Source organism: Camelus dromedarius, chromosome 5 (assembly GCF_036321535.1).
Source record: "Camelus dromedarius isolate mCamDro1 chromosome 5, mCamDro1.pat, whole genome shotgun sequence".
In the NCBI taxonomy this organism is placed as follows: domain Eukaryota; kingdom Metazoa; phylum Chordata; class Mammalia; order Artiodactyla; family Camelidae; genus Camelus; species Camelus dromedarius.
This window is the reverse complement of record NC_087440.1, coordinates 17,530,135-17,547,420: the sequence shown is the minus strand read 5'-3', so window position 1 is coordinate 17,547,420 and position 17,286 is coordinate 17,530,135. Positions and strand designations below refer to the sequence as shown.

Here is a 17,286-nt window from a genome sequence, read left to right as displayed (position 1 = left end):
TAAAATAACCACAAAACAAATGATAGATTTTCTTATTTTTTTTTTCCCTACAGCCTTCCACTTAAACCAATACTAGACTGAATTAACAATAGAGAAAACTCTATTAAATTCTATTAAAAAGGATTTCATCTCTGTGGCAATACCAGAGATAACTATCTGGGGGGAAATGTGGAGTAGTTCAGAATATACTGTCTGGTCCTTCTACTTTGATTTTCTAAATAACACATGAAATAAAAATCTGTTCTTAAAAATCAATTCCACTAACTCCCTCTAGATCCTTCTATTCGAACCCCCAAGTCAGAGTGTTTAAAAATCTTACACAGAGACTAAGAAAAATGTCTGTTTTCTAGATTTTCTTAAGACATAGGTGAGGTTAAACTCTAATTAGCCATCCCACAGCTGTGTCTTCTCATTTGCAAACAAATGACACTCAACTGAGGAGGAATTCTCCTTCTGTGAATTCTAAGAAATTATTTAGAAATTACTCAGAATCTAATTTTCATACCCAGGGAGCCTCGTAAGAAGGAGCCAGGCTCGTTACTGCTTATCAGAAATTACTTTTCGTCTCAAGTCCTTTTTTACCCTGAAAGAGCAGTTTTGATAAGAAGTGAAGATTTGAGTCAAAGAGAGAGGGGAAAATCATTGCAAGGAGTGATCGATGAAGTCCAGTTAGCCAGGCTTATTTAGAGTTGCCAAGAAATCTTCTTGCCAGTGACCAAATCTTACAAAATAATAAGTACCCTGCTCTAAATGTGCTTTGAAAGCACTGCAAGAAAATCATATATCTTCTATGATGAAAACTACATCATGATGCTGTATGCGTGAGGACAGAGTATAAGAAGGAGCAAAGACAACCTCAGATAGGTGATTTGTTAGTGTTAACGTGATTGTGGCCTTTGTTTCTTTGTTTCCAACCTTTTGTGCAGGTAATTTTGTGAGGCAGAGACGAGGGATGGGGAGCACTGGAATGTATTGCGAAAATCCCATAATTTTCATTTAAGTTGAAATAGAATCACCAAATTGTGTCAACAACAGATCTCAGTTTTGGTAAATGTTATGTTTTTAGTAAATGTTGCCAGTAAGTCTCTAAAGTGTTTGTTACAAGCATACACTTAACATACAACAGCAGATATAATAACTTGGAAATTAATTCAACTAAATTTGCCTTGAGCTTATGAAACTACTATTAATATTTGTCCTTAGCAGGCATATTGAATCCTTTCCATAGCACATAAGGCTCCACAGGGCCTACTTCTTATTCCTACTTCTTGGCAACAACCGCCTCCACCCACCCCGCCCCCCACCCCCACTTCAGCCTGGCTGATGTTTCTGCTCATCCTTGAACAAGCTCACTTCCATCCTAGGGTCTTTGCCCTTGCTCCTTTCTCTACCTGGACCACTCTCCCCTTGATCTTAACATCACTGCCTTCATTCAATTTTTATTCTGAATGTGACCTTCTCAGAAAGATCTTTGGCAACCATCTCAGATAACTGCACTCCCAGTTCCACCACCACCAGCAGTCTCTCTCCATCTCATCACACCATCATAATTTCTACACAGCAGATACTGCGCAATCTGAGTTGCTGTTAGTCATTGTACTGCTTGTTTATTGTCTGTCTCCCTCCAACACACACCCACATACAAATGTAAACTCCACGAATACACAGACCTTGTACCTTCCCCTCTTCACCAATATATCTGCAGTGCCTGAAACATCACTTAATATAAAGAAGGTATTCTGTAATATTTGTCAGACAAATGGTTAAGTTGAATTTGGAAGAACAAGAATCTGAGGTTTGTCTGTCAGATTTGATAATCATACGACTATAATACAGATGGCATGGGACCAGGGTCTCTCCATCATTAAAATTAGTAATAATAATAATAATAATATCTCTGAGTAAATTCTTATTGATAAAATAAAGTGTACAGGATGTTAGGAAGAGGCTTCTTCTTGGAGATTTAATTGCTTTCTGTACTTACATGAGTCATTCTGTTTGGAATGGAAAATCTGGTCCTCGCATGTTAATTGAAGGATGAACTAAAGTCAGTACAAACACACAAATAGTCCCAAAGGGATAAAATCCATAAGATTAGAACTTCCGCTTGCAGGACACATTTGTATAAATATGTGAGGAATATATGTGTTTCTGTTTGCATACTCACATTTATACTGTGTTGCAAGAAAAAGGCTGCAGATGTGCACTGGGTCAAGTCAGTGCACACCGGATTTGGTCCTTGCCACGTGGGAAGGGCAGTCCTTGTGCATTACCAGATTATACTGAATATTCCTAGAGGCACCATTTGGTGATTCCAGATTTTGATTTTTTGGGGCCTTTTAAATTCATCTAACATAATTCATTTCAAATCTTGGTGCTGCCATGGAGTTTTTCCAGACCATTCCGGTATGCTATGTTCTCTCCATTTCTCTTACATCCTGTAGCAATTATTGATAATTAAATGTGTCTTGTCTTGTGTTATTTTTATTGTCTTGAACTCTTATTTGCAGGTCTTTTTTTGATTTGGGGGCTATTATTTAAACCTTCTTTATCCCCAGTACTGTGCCTTGTGTAGCAAGAAAGCACTACATATGTTACCTAACCAGCAAGTCTAGAGGGTGAAAACTACACCCCAGATGCCCCATTTCAGCCTCGCTCTTGCTGAATGAGAAATATGTAAGTGTTTTAGCAAAAACTGGACCTGTTTTCCCATAGTATCTGTGAGTATTGATCGGCAGCGAAGACGTTACTACCCTGCACGTAAGCGTATTTCTTGCTTCTCTGCCATCAGAGATTAAATCGTTGGCTGTAATGAACTAGAGTTAAGACAACCAAGTTGTTCAGGTTCTCAGAAAATGAAAAACACATTAGTTGTGGTGGTTTGTTGTTATTGTTTTTCCTGTTTCCGTGAGCCATAGCAAATAGTGATTACTCTGTTTACAATGAGTAGATAAAACACCCTTTTCCCCTCATTATTAAGGTTAGGCAGGAATACAGGTAATTTTATCTCCTGTGAAGATGACTTAATTCACCATGAGTGGAGAGCCGGAAGGGCTGCAGTAAAGCTAAAACTTTACTGTTTTTCAAGAACCTGGTATTTGTGGCCCTGTGTGTTGCTGGTCTGGCTTGTGAGTCACTAAATCCCTGAGCAAAACAGATGGCATTGAAAGAGGCACATGGACAGAAAGAAAATGCCTGACCATAAAGAGATGTAGATAAAAAAAATCATTTCAAAAATGACCTTGAATGTGGGAAGGATTTTTAAAGAGAGGGTTCTTCAGTAAGTAAATAAGAAAACCTCAGTGTCCTAGAAGGGATAGTAACAGTCCACTGTAGCAATAACAGAAACAACCAGGGTCTAAATCTGATTAGTTTTTCATTTTAGTACAAGGCTTACAATTGCAAGCCGGGTTACACAGTGTACTCTGCGTGGGGCTTGTAATTTTCCCCTTGAAATGTTGCTCAAGCTGTTCTTCAGAAGACCCCACAATGTTCTACCTGGTCCTTCACCATTATCCAATTACGTGCATCCTTTGCCTCATAATTGAAAACCTTCCTCATACTCTTTTTCCTGATCATCTCTGCCCATAGCAAATCTTCTCGACTCCACTCCTGTAGCCTTTACTGCACACACTGCATATACATTTTGTTTATGTCATAACCATACAGCAATTTTTAGTGATTTCCAAATCAATAAAAGGTGGTTTAACTAAAGTAGATGCTAATAAGTATCTTGAAAGGCCCAAGAGCTGTATGACTAAAATGTACGTTGATGGTACATGGAAGGCATCCCCCTGGGGCCCAAAGAGATAGATTTTAAAGTCAGACAAACTTAGGTCTGAAACATGTCTCTTCCTCTTGCTGGTTAATTGTGTGACTGTCTTAGTGCCTGTAGCTGCTGTAACAAATAATTGTAGACTGGGTGGCTTGATACAGAAATGTATGTTCTCACAGTTCTAGAGGCTGGAAGTCTGAAATCAAGGCGTCAGCAGAGCCTCACTCCTCTGAAGGAGTTAGGGAGAATCTGCTCCTTACCTCTTCCAGCTTCTGGTGGCTGCAGGCTTGTGGCCAGATCACTCCAGTCTTTACCTCTGTGGTCACATTGCCCCCTCCTCTTCTGTGTGTCTTCTCCTCTGTGTGTCTGTCACCAAACTCCCTCAGCCCCTCTCTTATAAGGTACATGTGATTGCATTTAGGGCCCACCTGGATGATCCAGAATAAACTCCTCCTCTTAAGATCCTAAACCTAATCACATCTTTTGCCACGTAAGGTAATCTTCACAGGTTCCAGAGGTTAGGGCGTGGACGCGTCTTTTTAGGGGCCACCATTTAACCTGTATGATGACTCTAATGAGATTTCATTTTGGGGGTTACAGTTCTTCTTAAGTAAGAAGAGGACAATGACTTTTCATTGTCATGGCTATTAAATATATTTTCCACGTAAACATGTTTTTCAGGGTCACATAAATGGTAAAAAGTATTAGTGTGGACGGACTACCCACTGCTATTCTAATTAATTCAGCCCCTGTAGCATCCTGTCCCTAGAGGTGTCTCCTATGTGCTCATTAAGGAATGCATTCAGTTACCCTATGACATATGACATTCCACCTCCCCGCCTAATCCTGCTTCAGCTGCCTTTGGTGATACCTGTCTTCACTGCTTCCTACCAAGTCATTGCTACCAGTGCCCAGGTTCATGCCGATGGCCAAGCTTCCTGATATCCCCAGATCTGCCTGTAGTGTATTCCACAGCCAGGTCCGCTTTTCACTCTTCCGAGATTATTGGTTTGACGGGCTGCTGGTATGCTCCCATGGTAGACCCTCAAGGTGCCAAAGTTGTATTATATCCTTTCCAGTCCTCCATGTGCACAAGCCACCTGCACCCTTGCCAGAATGGAAACTCTCTCTTCTCTTTCCCCCACATTTAATTTAAATACCTCTTCAATAGACAAGTACCATATACGTGAGTCCTTGCACGATTAGGTCAGGACACAAATCAAAGTGACAGTCCCATTGATTGTCCTGCCCCACTGATAAATGAGGTCTTGTCATGGAACAGGTGGGTTTATCTGAATTAGTACTCTCTTAAGAGGTTCATAAGTCTCTTGTGCAAATAGACAAATAATTCCACAAGATGTGTATGAACCCCAGAGATGAGTAGAACTGAGCCTCGAGCTAGCTTCTCTTTCTCCTACACATCCTCTGCCTTCCTGCCCCCAACCTTTCCTATTCAAATACACAAGTAAAGGCTTTTGCACGGCACCTGGGATATGGTAGGTGCTCAGTAAACACAGGACCTCCTGTACCCTCAGTGCTTTGTACATGGAAGATAATTAATAAATACGCTTTGGCTGCTGATATATGGATTTTTATTGTATAAAGAATGGAAATATTGGGGGGAGGGTATGTATAGCTCAGTGGTAGAGTGCAGGCTTAGCATGCATGAGGTCCTGGGTTCAATCCCCAGTACCTCCAATTAAATAAACAAACAAATAAATCAATAAATCCAATTACCTCCCCTGAAAAAATAAAATAAAAATTAAAAAAAAAAGAATGGAAATATCCCTCATAAAGTTGTAATTTCTCAAATCAGACCTTTAACTTTAACATGTACTATTTTTAATTGTCTGGTTGTTAATAATAAGCCCCTAAATATAGACCTTTGGACATTCGCATGTGTGTGAATAATTGTCCACACTCCATTTAAAATTCTTACTTCTTAGACACTTGCCTTGCACCATTGCTAGTGATGCTGAACTCTTTTGTAGCCTATGAAAGGGAAAGGTTGCTGACTTTATGTTATAAATCCCAGAATAGGTCTTGCCAGTTTTACAGTAATATTTACTTAGTGTTTTTCTCCAGGGGTTCAAAAAAAAAACCAGCCTGGTTTTTTTGAAATACTTTCCAGATGACAAAATAATTCATATTTGTAGTTTTCATGGAGAAAATTTAAAGATAAGAATTTTGATCCTTGTTTTATAAATGAGAACCTGAAGACCTAGAAAAAAAACCTTGTGCCCTCCCTGACGCAAAGTCGGGATCCTTTTAGAAGTGGTGTGCCGAGTTTCTAAGCATTTATTGTAATATATGTTTCATGGACCAGTAATCATCCCTTACCCCTGAAATCACTGCAGATTGACACACTCCAGGTCTGGTGGGGCCAAGGGAATTAAAGTAATTATGATGTAAACATGTTGGTATTTATGCTAATTCGTGCTGGAAAATGCAACCTAGAGAAGGTGAGTTGACTCAAGCAAAGCTTTACACACTCAGTGTGTTCTCATTAACCCTTTGAAGGCTGGAAATGCAAGAAGGCTGGCAAACTTGTAGGGGAAAACAAACAACTTGAAAATGTTAGCTAAATGGTTGATTTAGAAGTAAACAAGGGCTAGAGGCATTAAAAGGCTATTTAGTTAGGGATAAACTTGTAAGAGTTGATCTAGATACATGGGAAATGGGAGTGGGGTGGTTTTTCTGCCTTCATCACCTCCCTGTAACACATCATGGCAGTTTACTGGGATGAGGACACTGTCTCTTTGCTTTTCCTAATGGGATGCGAAGGGGAAATTGATGCATTATTTACCATCGTGGGTTTCTGTAGGACCTAACCCGGCAGCAATGGTGCCGTTTAGTAGATGTGCCTGCTAGAGTAGCAAGTACAAAAAGACAAATTTGAACCCCATCCCCTACTAGCAACGTGATCTGGAAAAAATGTCTTTGCTTCCATGGGCTTTCGTTTTTTTTTTCCCCCTCATCTGTAGTATGAGAAGTAATAATATTGACAGGTTGTTAAGAGGTTCAGATGAGAGTGTATCTCACAGTGCTTGGTGAAGCGTAGGCCTGTACATGTGTTATGTGAGTAACAAGTTTGTGCCACTGTCGGTCACTTGCTGCACTGCACCTGACTGCCTTCTTGTTGGAAATAGATTATAATCAAGGAAATCAGCAACTTCAACCTCCCTTCTAATTTAAATAATATGTGATACTATATATAGATGTATGTATATGTACATACACATACGTGTATATGTGCATGTATGTGTGGGTATATATATATGTACATATATATATTCATATCTAAGTTTCTTCATTGTTGAAAAGTCAGATGCAGCTGACAGTGACTTCTGTCATTGGAATTTTCTTACTGTAGCAGATTTGGCTTGAATTAACAGCATTAGCAGAAATTGAGACTGCTTCAACCACTGTGGCTGAACAGGAAATAAAACGGTTTAGAGACAAGTGGCTTAAACCCTGAGCATTAACATTCAATGAGAGGGAAGAGTCATCAGCCTCATAACCTTAGTTTACGTGAATGAATGCTGGGACCTGAGAAGGAGGACAAGTCAGGGGGGCCTGCAGTCAGCCAAGATGATAATCTGGAAGAGGTAACACTGTCTATGAAGTGAGCGCCATTACTGGAAGCAAGTTCTGAGCAAAGGGAGAGGTATCAAGAACATCTGTTTCAAGACCTTCCATAAGACCGTGTACTGATCACAACCCCTCAGTTTATATTTTTCAGTTGTCCAGATATTAAAGCAACACATTTCTTTGGTTATCTCCTACAGCACTGATACCAAGAAAGCACAGATCAGTTGCCAGTATCCAATATCCAGGTTTGATTGGCACAGATGAAATTGTCCCCAACTGGTAATACTCAGGCCAGAAGAAGTAGTCCTGCCTCTGGGCTTCACCCACTTACCGTCACAACACACTGGGAAGCCATTCAGGGTGATTTCTAAGACAAGCTCTTTCTACTCCACCCTGACCAGAATCCCTCGGAATTTTCTCTGTAGAAAAATTTTCCTGGATTTCTCTTTCCATTGACCCTTGAACTCTTAAGATCTCTGGCTATCGAACATCTGTCACTGCCAAATTCCTTATCGGCATAATTTCTTACTTAGTTTAGGTAAATAGCCCATCTTTTCTGAAGCCAGTGGTGTCTCAAGTCGGGGACAGTGGGAGCTGCCTGCCTGGTGGGGAGGAGTATTTTACCATTGACCTGGTTGAGAATAGTCAGTGCATGGTGATGATAAAAAACAGATATACTTTTAGATGGATGTTATTATTGCTTTTAAACTCTCTACAGCCTCACTGCTTGAACCTTGGAATGCCATTGTCTAAACCCAGGAACGTTTGGAACTATTGCTGTTTGTTTTTTGTTTGTTTGCTTTTGTGGGAGAGGAGTGTGGGCATCAAAATGATCTTCACTGTTTTTTCTCTGAAGAATTAATACCTTCAGCAAGTGTTTATGGAGTGCTGTTAGATCAAGTACCTGTACTGGATATTAGAATTACAATAACAGACAAGCCCTCTTAATGCTCATCAGTGTCTCATGTATCAAAACACATTCCAGAATCTGCAAAAGCTATTTGTCTATTTGTTCATTTATTTTATAAACATGTTTATCAAGTACCTCTATATGCCGTGTACTCTTCTAGACATTGGAGATAAGGTTAGCAAAGAAATGCTTGACTCTGTCTTAATGTAGTTTCCATTCTCCTGTGTGTGCTTACCTCTCTTATTTATGTAAATAGTGTTACATAACTGCTTTTTCCTATATTAGTATATCAAAAGTATTATTATTTACCTAAGAATTTTTTTTTTAAATCAGCTCACTCTTAAATTTAAAACCACTTTAAAAGAAGGAAACACTATCTCTACTTTAAGTAGGTAAATGAAAATCCCTATGGCTTGTGAGAAATATGACATGTAAATATAAATACAATGGAAACAAACATGATTAATAAATTCTAACTGAATCTTGTGGTCTGCCGAGATCTATGTTAGTTAGAAGAGAGATTAGCAAAATTAGAGACGTACTTCAATCAAAATAAGACTTTTTCCTTGAACTCACCAGAATTATTGAAAAGGAAATAACATCATCCTATGTGCTTCATTGTTACTTCATTCGTGTTCTTGTTCTACCTAAATTGGTCTTGCTCCTACAGTAACCACACGGCCTGCTTCATAAGGCCCTGTACGAGGAGACTGGCTCACGTATCGGTTCTATGTGGAGAAATCTTTATGGAATTGCTTAGATAAACTGGGATTACGAACCTAATTCCAATTTATTTTCTCTTTCTTTAGTAAACTTCAGGCTATGCACTTTCACTCCATTTGTAGCTATTTTAATATCTTTCTGCCCATTTTTTTCTATTTCCTATAGAATACAGAGCCCTGGATCTCTTGGCCACAGGTTGACAGGCTGGAATCCCGAGGAAGATCAAGACTCCTAACAGTAAGACATGGGTCTTTTGCAATTATGTCTCTTCCACATGTGTATGCTGTATGATTTAAGTTTGAACTTGAAAGATTCACTCTTCCTGGGGAAATCACTACCAGCTAATCTGGATTTGTGCCTCAATACTAGTGCTAGACCAGCGCTAACTAAATGATCAGGGTGGGTTAGCTTTTCCGATCGGATTCTTGATTTAGCATAGAGCAAAACTGAAGTTTTATTGTGATTTTTTTTTTACACTTTCATTGCCAATTTAGAAAAACACAAAAGGAGAAGAATAAAGATTAAATAATAAGAAGCACTGCTTCAAAGGACACCATTTGAAGAATAATTTAGGTCAGCTTGCTGCATGCCATCCACTGAAAATGCCTTACGGGGGTGTTTCCAAATTGCAATCAATGTCAAGTGTATTCTTTCCACAACCACATGTATATACGTAATGGCCATGTCTGGTAGGCAACTGATGGAGCAGAGCAAGCTGTGTGGTATGGATAGAAGGAAATTCTCCTGATTATGACCGAGTGACAAAAGAAGAAGCAATCAAGTAGAGACATGTGACCATTTTACCTTATGAATATTTGAGGGAGCAGGATCAGGGCAGTAAGCAGTTCTTTTCAAACAGTGACAGTGGTATAGGGTGACTGCGTATCACGGTAACTGTGAACGTCCATACAGACCCTGTGAGACACCGATAGACTGTTACAGTGATGGTGTTCAAATCATTGTTGACTCTTGGTGCTGTTTTAAGTCTGTTAGTCCCTATAAATAGGTCTCCAAGATTCTAGTATTTTTAAAATCCTCACTTCCCTGAGGAAAAGATGGGACTCAGAACATTCAGGATTCCTCTTCCTCCTAAGTAACTTTGTCTTGTTTCTTGAATCAAGTGCTGGTATACTCCTTGCTTAAACTACAGCCCATTCGGTCCTTCTCTAGTGATTTTCAACCTTCGTGTACTACGCAATCTGTTATAAAGCCTGCTGCTCCGGCGGACAGGACCCTTCCTAATTTATGTCTACTTTGTCTGCAAGGGTCTGCACCAACTGAAAGGTTAATTCTCAGAAAAAGGCTGCTCACCATGAGATGGCAGTGAAGAGCAGCCTGGCAGACAGGCCCAGATTACCTGGTTTTTGAGCCAGACTCGGGGCTGGGAGTAGCAGGAGGAGCTAGATGACCAAAGTAAACTGCTTTTGATTTTGTTCTTTGTTTTTATCTGGCAGTGCCTTTCTGAAGAGGGGGCTAGGCATTGCTGTTAAGGAAAGTCCTGATTGTAACACCTGAGGTTGAGAAATCAGGAGAAAGGGAGCTAGTTCCTGAAATATACCAACCTCAGATGATCAGAGTTCTGCTGGGCTGCCCCCCCACACACACACACTCAAGAAGAAAGAGGAAGGGAGAGAAGAACAGAGGAGAGAAGAGAAAAGAGAAGGGGACAAATGTTTTATCATTGGAAAGCAAGGCTAACTGAGATTAGCAAGGAGCCGAAGGCAGTTATGCTGGGGAGCCATTTATGACAGCTTGGAGACCGGCATTGTTTCTTCCCTCCTTAAAGAGGCCAAAATGCCACTAGACTAGACATGAGGGTGGGTTCTAACACCCTGTGCATTTTGAAATCCCTCATTGTACAGAGAAATCAGAAAATGATCAAGATGGATGACATTTTCACAAACTGCGGCCCAGGAGGTGTCATGTCTTGCCCAAGGGCATTCAGTGAATTAGTGGCAGGATTAAGATTTAAAAACTCACTTGTCCTAATTATCAATAGCCTACCCTGTCCAAATCACAGGAGCTAGGGAAACTTGATATTTTCTCCCAAACAGAAAAGACATTACAGGAGTCTGAAATTCTGCCATTCTCATTTTTCTTAATTAAAATTTTGGTCTATGAGACAAAATTTGGGGCACAAGGGAGTATAGGGTAACATCTCTGATTGTGTAGTAAGTTAACATGGTAATCTATCAGTGTGCCATGGGATCCCTCAGAAACCTCATCCTTAGAAGACACTTCAGCAATCATACATTGCTCCTCTAGCTGTTCTTTTGTTCCTAAGCAGGAAGCCTGAAGTAGGAGGACAAACGGTGTATTGCTCTGTGTTTTCATCTTCAAGGAAAATCTTTTTGTGAAAATCCAATATGTAAAGCAGGTAAAGTAAATTTGGAAGAGATAGTGAGGATGCTAAAATAGAGTCTTACCTGCTTCCCAATCATGCAATTCTGCCCCACCCAAAATGGCTCCAGGACTGTCTTGGAGGAATGTGAATGCCTAGACATAGCAGAAGTAAAGGAGCTTTGTGGCCAAAGACACCTGCAGTTGAATCTGTGTGACACTGGTCTTGTTACTTGATTTCTCTTTGAGTTTCAGCTTCCTCATCTAAAAGTATGAATAACATCAATATAATAAGGTTCTATTGAAGATTACATGAGACACATGTATGCAAAGGAGTTGCTGGGTAAATACTGGATTTTAGACTGATGCTGGAAATTACTGATTTGATGATGGGAACTGGTCTCTGCAGTCAAAGAGGGTTATTTCACTTTTAGGGTTGAATGTTCTTTTGTTCAGTCAAGAACTATACACATGGTGGCTAATAGTGGTACAAGCATGAAGGACATAGAGACCCATTTTCCTGGAGGAAGAGCTTAAGAGCACATTTTTGCCTTGTCTAGAACGTAGCATGAGAAACTGTAAGTAAATCAAGTTAGCTGTGTTCCCATAAGCATCACGGGAGCTTCCTAGAAAAATGGGATTCGGGCAGTATCTCTTCTCTAGAGACAGCTTGAGAAAAAATAATTTGCTAATATCGTTGGTGGCCTTGAAAATGGGGAAAGTGGTAAGAGGAGGAGCCAGATGGTCAGTCCCCCAGAGAAAGGTATGGTGGCTTCACACAGGACACATAGCCCTGCAGTATCTGCTACTCTCTGGGCCTTTCTCCTCGGCTGCTGTGGCACCAGTCCCAGACCGGCCCTGGAGATGTATGATTTGTGGAGCCCAGCAGATCCCTGATAATACCAGGTGAAATCAGAGAATCAGCACCACTTGAGAGAAGTCTCTGGCTGGGCCAGAAAAGTTCCTGGCCCAGGAGACACTAAGGCTCATCTGGGAAGAGACCGACACCACGGTTTCAATCCAGTAATCATGCGTGAGTCCTCTGGCACACAGTAGTACAATCTGAAAGAACCGGTGTCTCTAGCAGCTTTCTCACCAAGTCCTCAGCAAGTCTGTATCTAGATTAGAGAAGAGATCTGGTACCGACACTTAATGTTTCTTCATAAAGGATCAACTTAAATTTTTCATGCATTGGAGAATTGGGGTTAATGCTCAAAAAGCAAGCTTGTTGTAAAATAAAACTAATGAGATGTGGCTTTGAATAGATTTCAGGGACACATCTTCCAGCCTGCCTGCGGTCCTTTGGAAGGAAAAGGTTTTCTCTGATTATCAGCAAACTATAGAAAACCATGACTACGCTGCTAGAAACTCACCACTGTCTTTCTTTTTCTTTGACCCAGAAACTCTTTTCTTCCCTTAGTCTCTTAAAACCTCTATTAATGACTATTTTGTGATGGTGGCTTTGTAATCTCCCAGTTCTGGCTCTTGAGTGGAAAAAAAAAAGGTTTGTTGGCGAGCTCACAGGGGTCTGGAAAGGCCGTCCCTTTCCCAGCTGGCCAGGAGAGCCGGAAGCCAGAGCGGGCTGTCCACGGGCTGTCTGGCGAGGGTGAAGGAAGAGGGGAGGAGGAGGAGCAGGCTTAATTCCTGGCTGGCTGGATATCAGGAGGTGGCCTCCTTTCCCTTTGGCTCATAAGGCAGAATAGAAGGCCAAGAATCCTGGCTTAGTTCCTGTCAGCTTGTTGCCTTGTTTGTGGGCTTCTGGAGGGAACTGAGTCCGGAAGAAGCCTGTGGGCTGCCCGAGACAGGCTTACAACTGAGCCTCGTAGAAGGCAGACCCTCCCTGTTGCCACTGGGGTCAGCATCTTTTAGCAGAAGGTTCTCTCTTCTTTCAGTTTAGAGGAGAAGTGGATTGAGTAGTAAATGGCCTAATTAGTTGTGGGATATTTATTTGATACATTGGGGATCTTTTCTATTTTCCCATGAAATTACGATAAACATAAACCACAAACACTTTTATTTCTAAGCATCCCAAACCTTATTGCTTGTATCAAAGGGTACATGGCATTATGTCTTAAACTTATAGGTATTTTTTTTGTAGCAAATATTATATGACTCCAAAGAGTCTTCTTAAAATATGATTCTTCTCAAAGGGGTCTGTGTGACCTCAGTGAAATGCTTATTTATGCAACATTACTCCTCTAGTAGGTACTGGCTTTATTAAAACCATTCAGTATCTTTGCAACATGATACATGCAAGAATTCACTAAGTCTTAATCATTTTTGTTTCCCTCGTGCTTAATAGAGTATTTATTTACAGCTTTATTGGAATATAACCAATAGACAAAAAACTAAATACATTTAATGTATACAATTTGATGATTTGGGACATATTCGTGCATCTGTGACACCATCACCACAACCAAGGTAATAAAAATGTCTGTCACCTCCCCAAATTTTCTCATGTCTCTTTGCTTTTTATTGTTTCTATTTTTGTTTTGTGGTAGGAACACTTAACATGAAATGTACCCTCCAGTTTTTAGGTGTGCAATACTGTATTGTAAACAATAGGCACTGTGTTGTGCAGCAGCTCTCTAGAACAAATTCATCTTGTATAACCGTAAACTTATACCCATCAAACAACAATTTCCTATTTCCTCCCCTCATCCCCTGGCAACCGCCCTTCTGTTTTCTTCTTCTGTAACTTTGACTGTGATGAATACTTCATCTTAGCAGAATCATGCAGCATTTGTCATTCTGTTACTGGCTTATTTCACTCTGCATAATCTCTTCCAGGTCCATACATAGTTGCAAATGGTAGGGTTTCTTTTTATTTAAGGGCTGTGTAATATTCAATTATATAAATATACCATATTTTTCTGTATCCATTCATCTTGAACATTTAGGTTGGTTCCGTATCTTGGTTATTGTAAATAATGCTGCAGTGAACATGGGAGTGAAGTTATCTTTTTGAGGTCTTGATTTCAATTCTTCTGGTTGTATGCCTAGATGTGGGATTGCTGGATCATATGATAATTCTATTTTTAATTTTTTGAGGAAACTCCATACTTTTTTTTTATAGCAACTGCTCCATTTACATTCATACCAACAATGCACAAAGGCTCCAAGTTCTTCAGAACCTCACCAACACTTGTCACTTATTTACTTATTTTTGATCATAGCCCTTCTAATAGGTGTGAGGTGACGTCTCATTGTGTTTTTGATGTGCATTTCCCTGATAATTAGTGATCTTGAGCACCTTTCCATCAACTTGTTGGCCATTTGTTTGTCTTTGGAGAAATGTCTATTCAAGCCCTTTGCTCATTTTCTAATTGGACTATTTTTTTGCATGTTTGTTTTTTTTTTGTTTGTTTGCTATTGAGTTGTAGGAGTTCCTTATGTATTTTGGAAATTAATCCTTTGTCAGATGTATGGCTTGCTATTGTTTTCTCCCATTCCATAGGTTACCTTTTCACTGCTAGTTGTCACTTTTGCTGTGTAGAAGCTTTTCAGTTTGATGTAGTTTATTTTTGTCTATTTTTGCTTTTCTTTCCTATGCTTTTGGTCATATCCACAAAATCATTGCCAAGACCAATGTCGTGAAGCTTTTTTCCTATGTTTTTTCCCCAAGAGTTTTGCAGTTTTGGGTCATACATTTAAGTCTTTAATCCCATTTTGAGTTTATTTTTAAGTATGGTATAATATAGGGGTCCAGTTTGATTCTTCTGTATGCTGATATCCAGTTTTTCCAACACAATTTATTGAAGAGACTATTCTTTCCCCATTGTGTATTCATGGCACCCTTGTCAAAAATCAGTTGACCATATATTTGTGAGTTTATTGCTGGAGTCTATTCTGTTCTTTTGGTCTTTATGTCTGTCTTTATACCAGTATTGTACTTTTTAAAGTACTATAGCTTTGTAATATATTTTGAAATCAGGACATGTGATACCTCGAGCTTTGCTCTTTTCTATGAAAATTGCTTTGGCATTCTGAGTCTTTTGTGATTCTATATGACTTTAGTGTTGTTTCTCCTATTCATGTAAAATATGCCATTGGGATTTTGATGGGAATAGTATTTAATCTGTAGATTCCTTCAGGGAGTATGGACATTTTAACAATATTTTAACAGAGTATTGAGGGAAAGACAGTAATGCGCAGTAAAATTCCTTTTGTTCCCCTATATTTCCTGGCCCTTTTGCAATTAGGCAGGGCACTGTGACCAATTTTGGACTCTGACATGTGAGTGGAAGTGATGAGTGTGTCACTTCCATACTGAGGGGATCAAAGCTCCATTATGCATGATTTTATGGCAACCAAGCAGGCATGTGTTCTGGATGGTGTGACCACAGGATGATGAAATCTCCATCAACTCAGATCCCTGCGTGACTATACGGAGTAAAGTCTCTGCTGACCCCACGTTGGACATAAAGTATGAGCAAGAAATAAGCTTTTGTCATATTAAGTCACTGAGATTTTGAGGACGGTTTGTGATTTGCATAACGGAGGCTGTTGTGACTAATATAAGTGCCGAGCCAGTAGTGAGCGCTGCCTTCAAGTTGCTTACAATGATGCTGTGTAAATTGTGGGGCTCTAGTGGGAGCTTGTGCAGAGTATGGTTAGAACAAAGAGGATTGTTGGGGGTGAGTTGCCTCTATCACAGGGGAGGTGACATCTATCCTAGATCTTGAAGGAGACATGAGCATGCCCCAAGCAGAGGAGGTAGGTGGGGCATCCTAAGCAAAGGCAGACAGGAAAAGGTTCTACGTTGAGATGTTGACACTTCATTCATTCATTCATTTATCTCTACTCTCAACACTAGTGATTAGTTTAAACATAGATTTCACAGAAGGATTGGTAGAGAAATAAACTGTAAAAATGCTTAAAATCAGATTGGGAGGGGCTTTGTCTTGTTTCATTTAAGGAGAATTCTAAATGACCCTTACAACCTTAAAATCTAAGCTTTAATTTGATGAAAAGAGGTGGACTTAATTATTGTACTAATTTTTTGTATGTGAAGAATCTGAGAATCTGATATACATTATTTTCAAGTTCAGTTAAACGTAAATCAGTAGTGGAGCTCAGAAACAGTTTAAGCATGTACTATTTCTTCCACCTTCCTGTTACCCTGTCTGCAGCTTCTCATGCTCTTGTCTCCTCCAAAAAGTAAACAAACAAAACAAAAATCCCCCAAACCTGAAGTCATTTTAGAAACAAACACTGGGAATACGGACGGAGGAAGCATGGATATAAGCCAGAGCTAACACGCCCCAGCATGCTATCTGACTGAATTCAGTCATTTGTTTAATTTTTCGCCCATGGACTCATCCCATTAGCCCCATCATAAGACAGCTTCCTCTCCAGTTCTTAGATTTTTTTCCCCTGACTTCAGTCGATTTATTTTTTTTAGCACACCCTCACTTCTGCCCTTTACCAAGAGGCCTTAGGCAGACGGTATCTTTAAGTACAAATCTATCTTTCATCCGAAAATATGTTGGCAGTTGAAGAGGGAGAAGACGGTAATACTAAGTAGTCACGTGAAAAGGTCATATTGTGTGATTAAAGGTTCATGGTTTGAGAACAATGTGGATGAATCAGAAAAGTGACTTTTCGTAATGTGAAATGTATCTTATTTTCCTTAGAAAACAGATTCACTTCACCAATATTTATTGACTAGATTCACACACTAGATTTGTTGAAAATTTCAGGAAAATATATCATTTCCTGGAATTAATTACAGTATTTAGGTTTTTTATTTCTCCAGAAAGATGTGTGTTTTCAAATACCACATGAACTTCTACAGAAAGCAGCATGTAAATTATCAGCCCAGTCTTAATAACTTGGGTAGAAAGTATCCAACAAGGAACACCTGGGTGCTAATGACGCCACCTTCTCGGGTTTACCTGGATGGGGTACCAAATTTAAATGGTCTTTCCATAGCTATAGAGAG

General features: G+C 39.7%; 1 protein-coding gene across 11 annotated transcripts in view; it reads left to right on the top strand.

Moving 5' to 3' along the window:
- The window catches only part of SEMA6D (semaphorin 6D), a 518,009-nt gene that overhangs the window by 225,250 nt on the left and 275,473 nt on the right, over nt 1-17,286 (top strand). For all 11 annotated transcript variants that reach the window (XM_064485625.1, XM_031453115.2, XM_031453114.2 and 8 more), the window contains exon 3: nt 9,165-9,236. The gene's annotated coding sequence lies outside the window, so the exon portion shown is untranslated. The remainder of the gene's footprint in view (nt 1-9,164; nt 9,237-17,286) is intronic.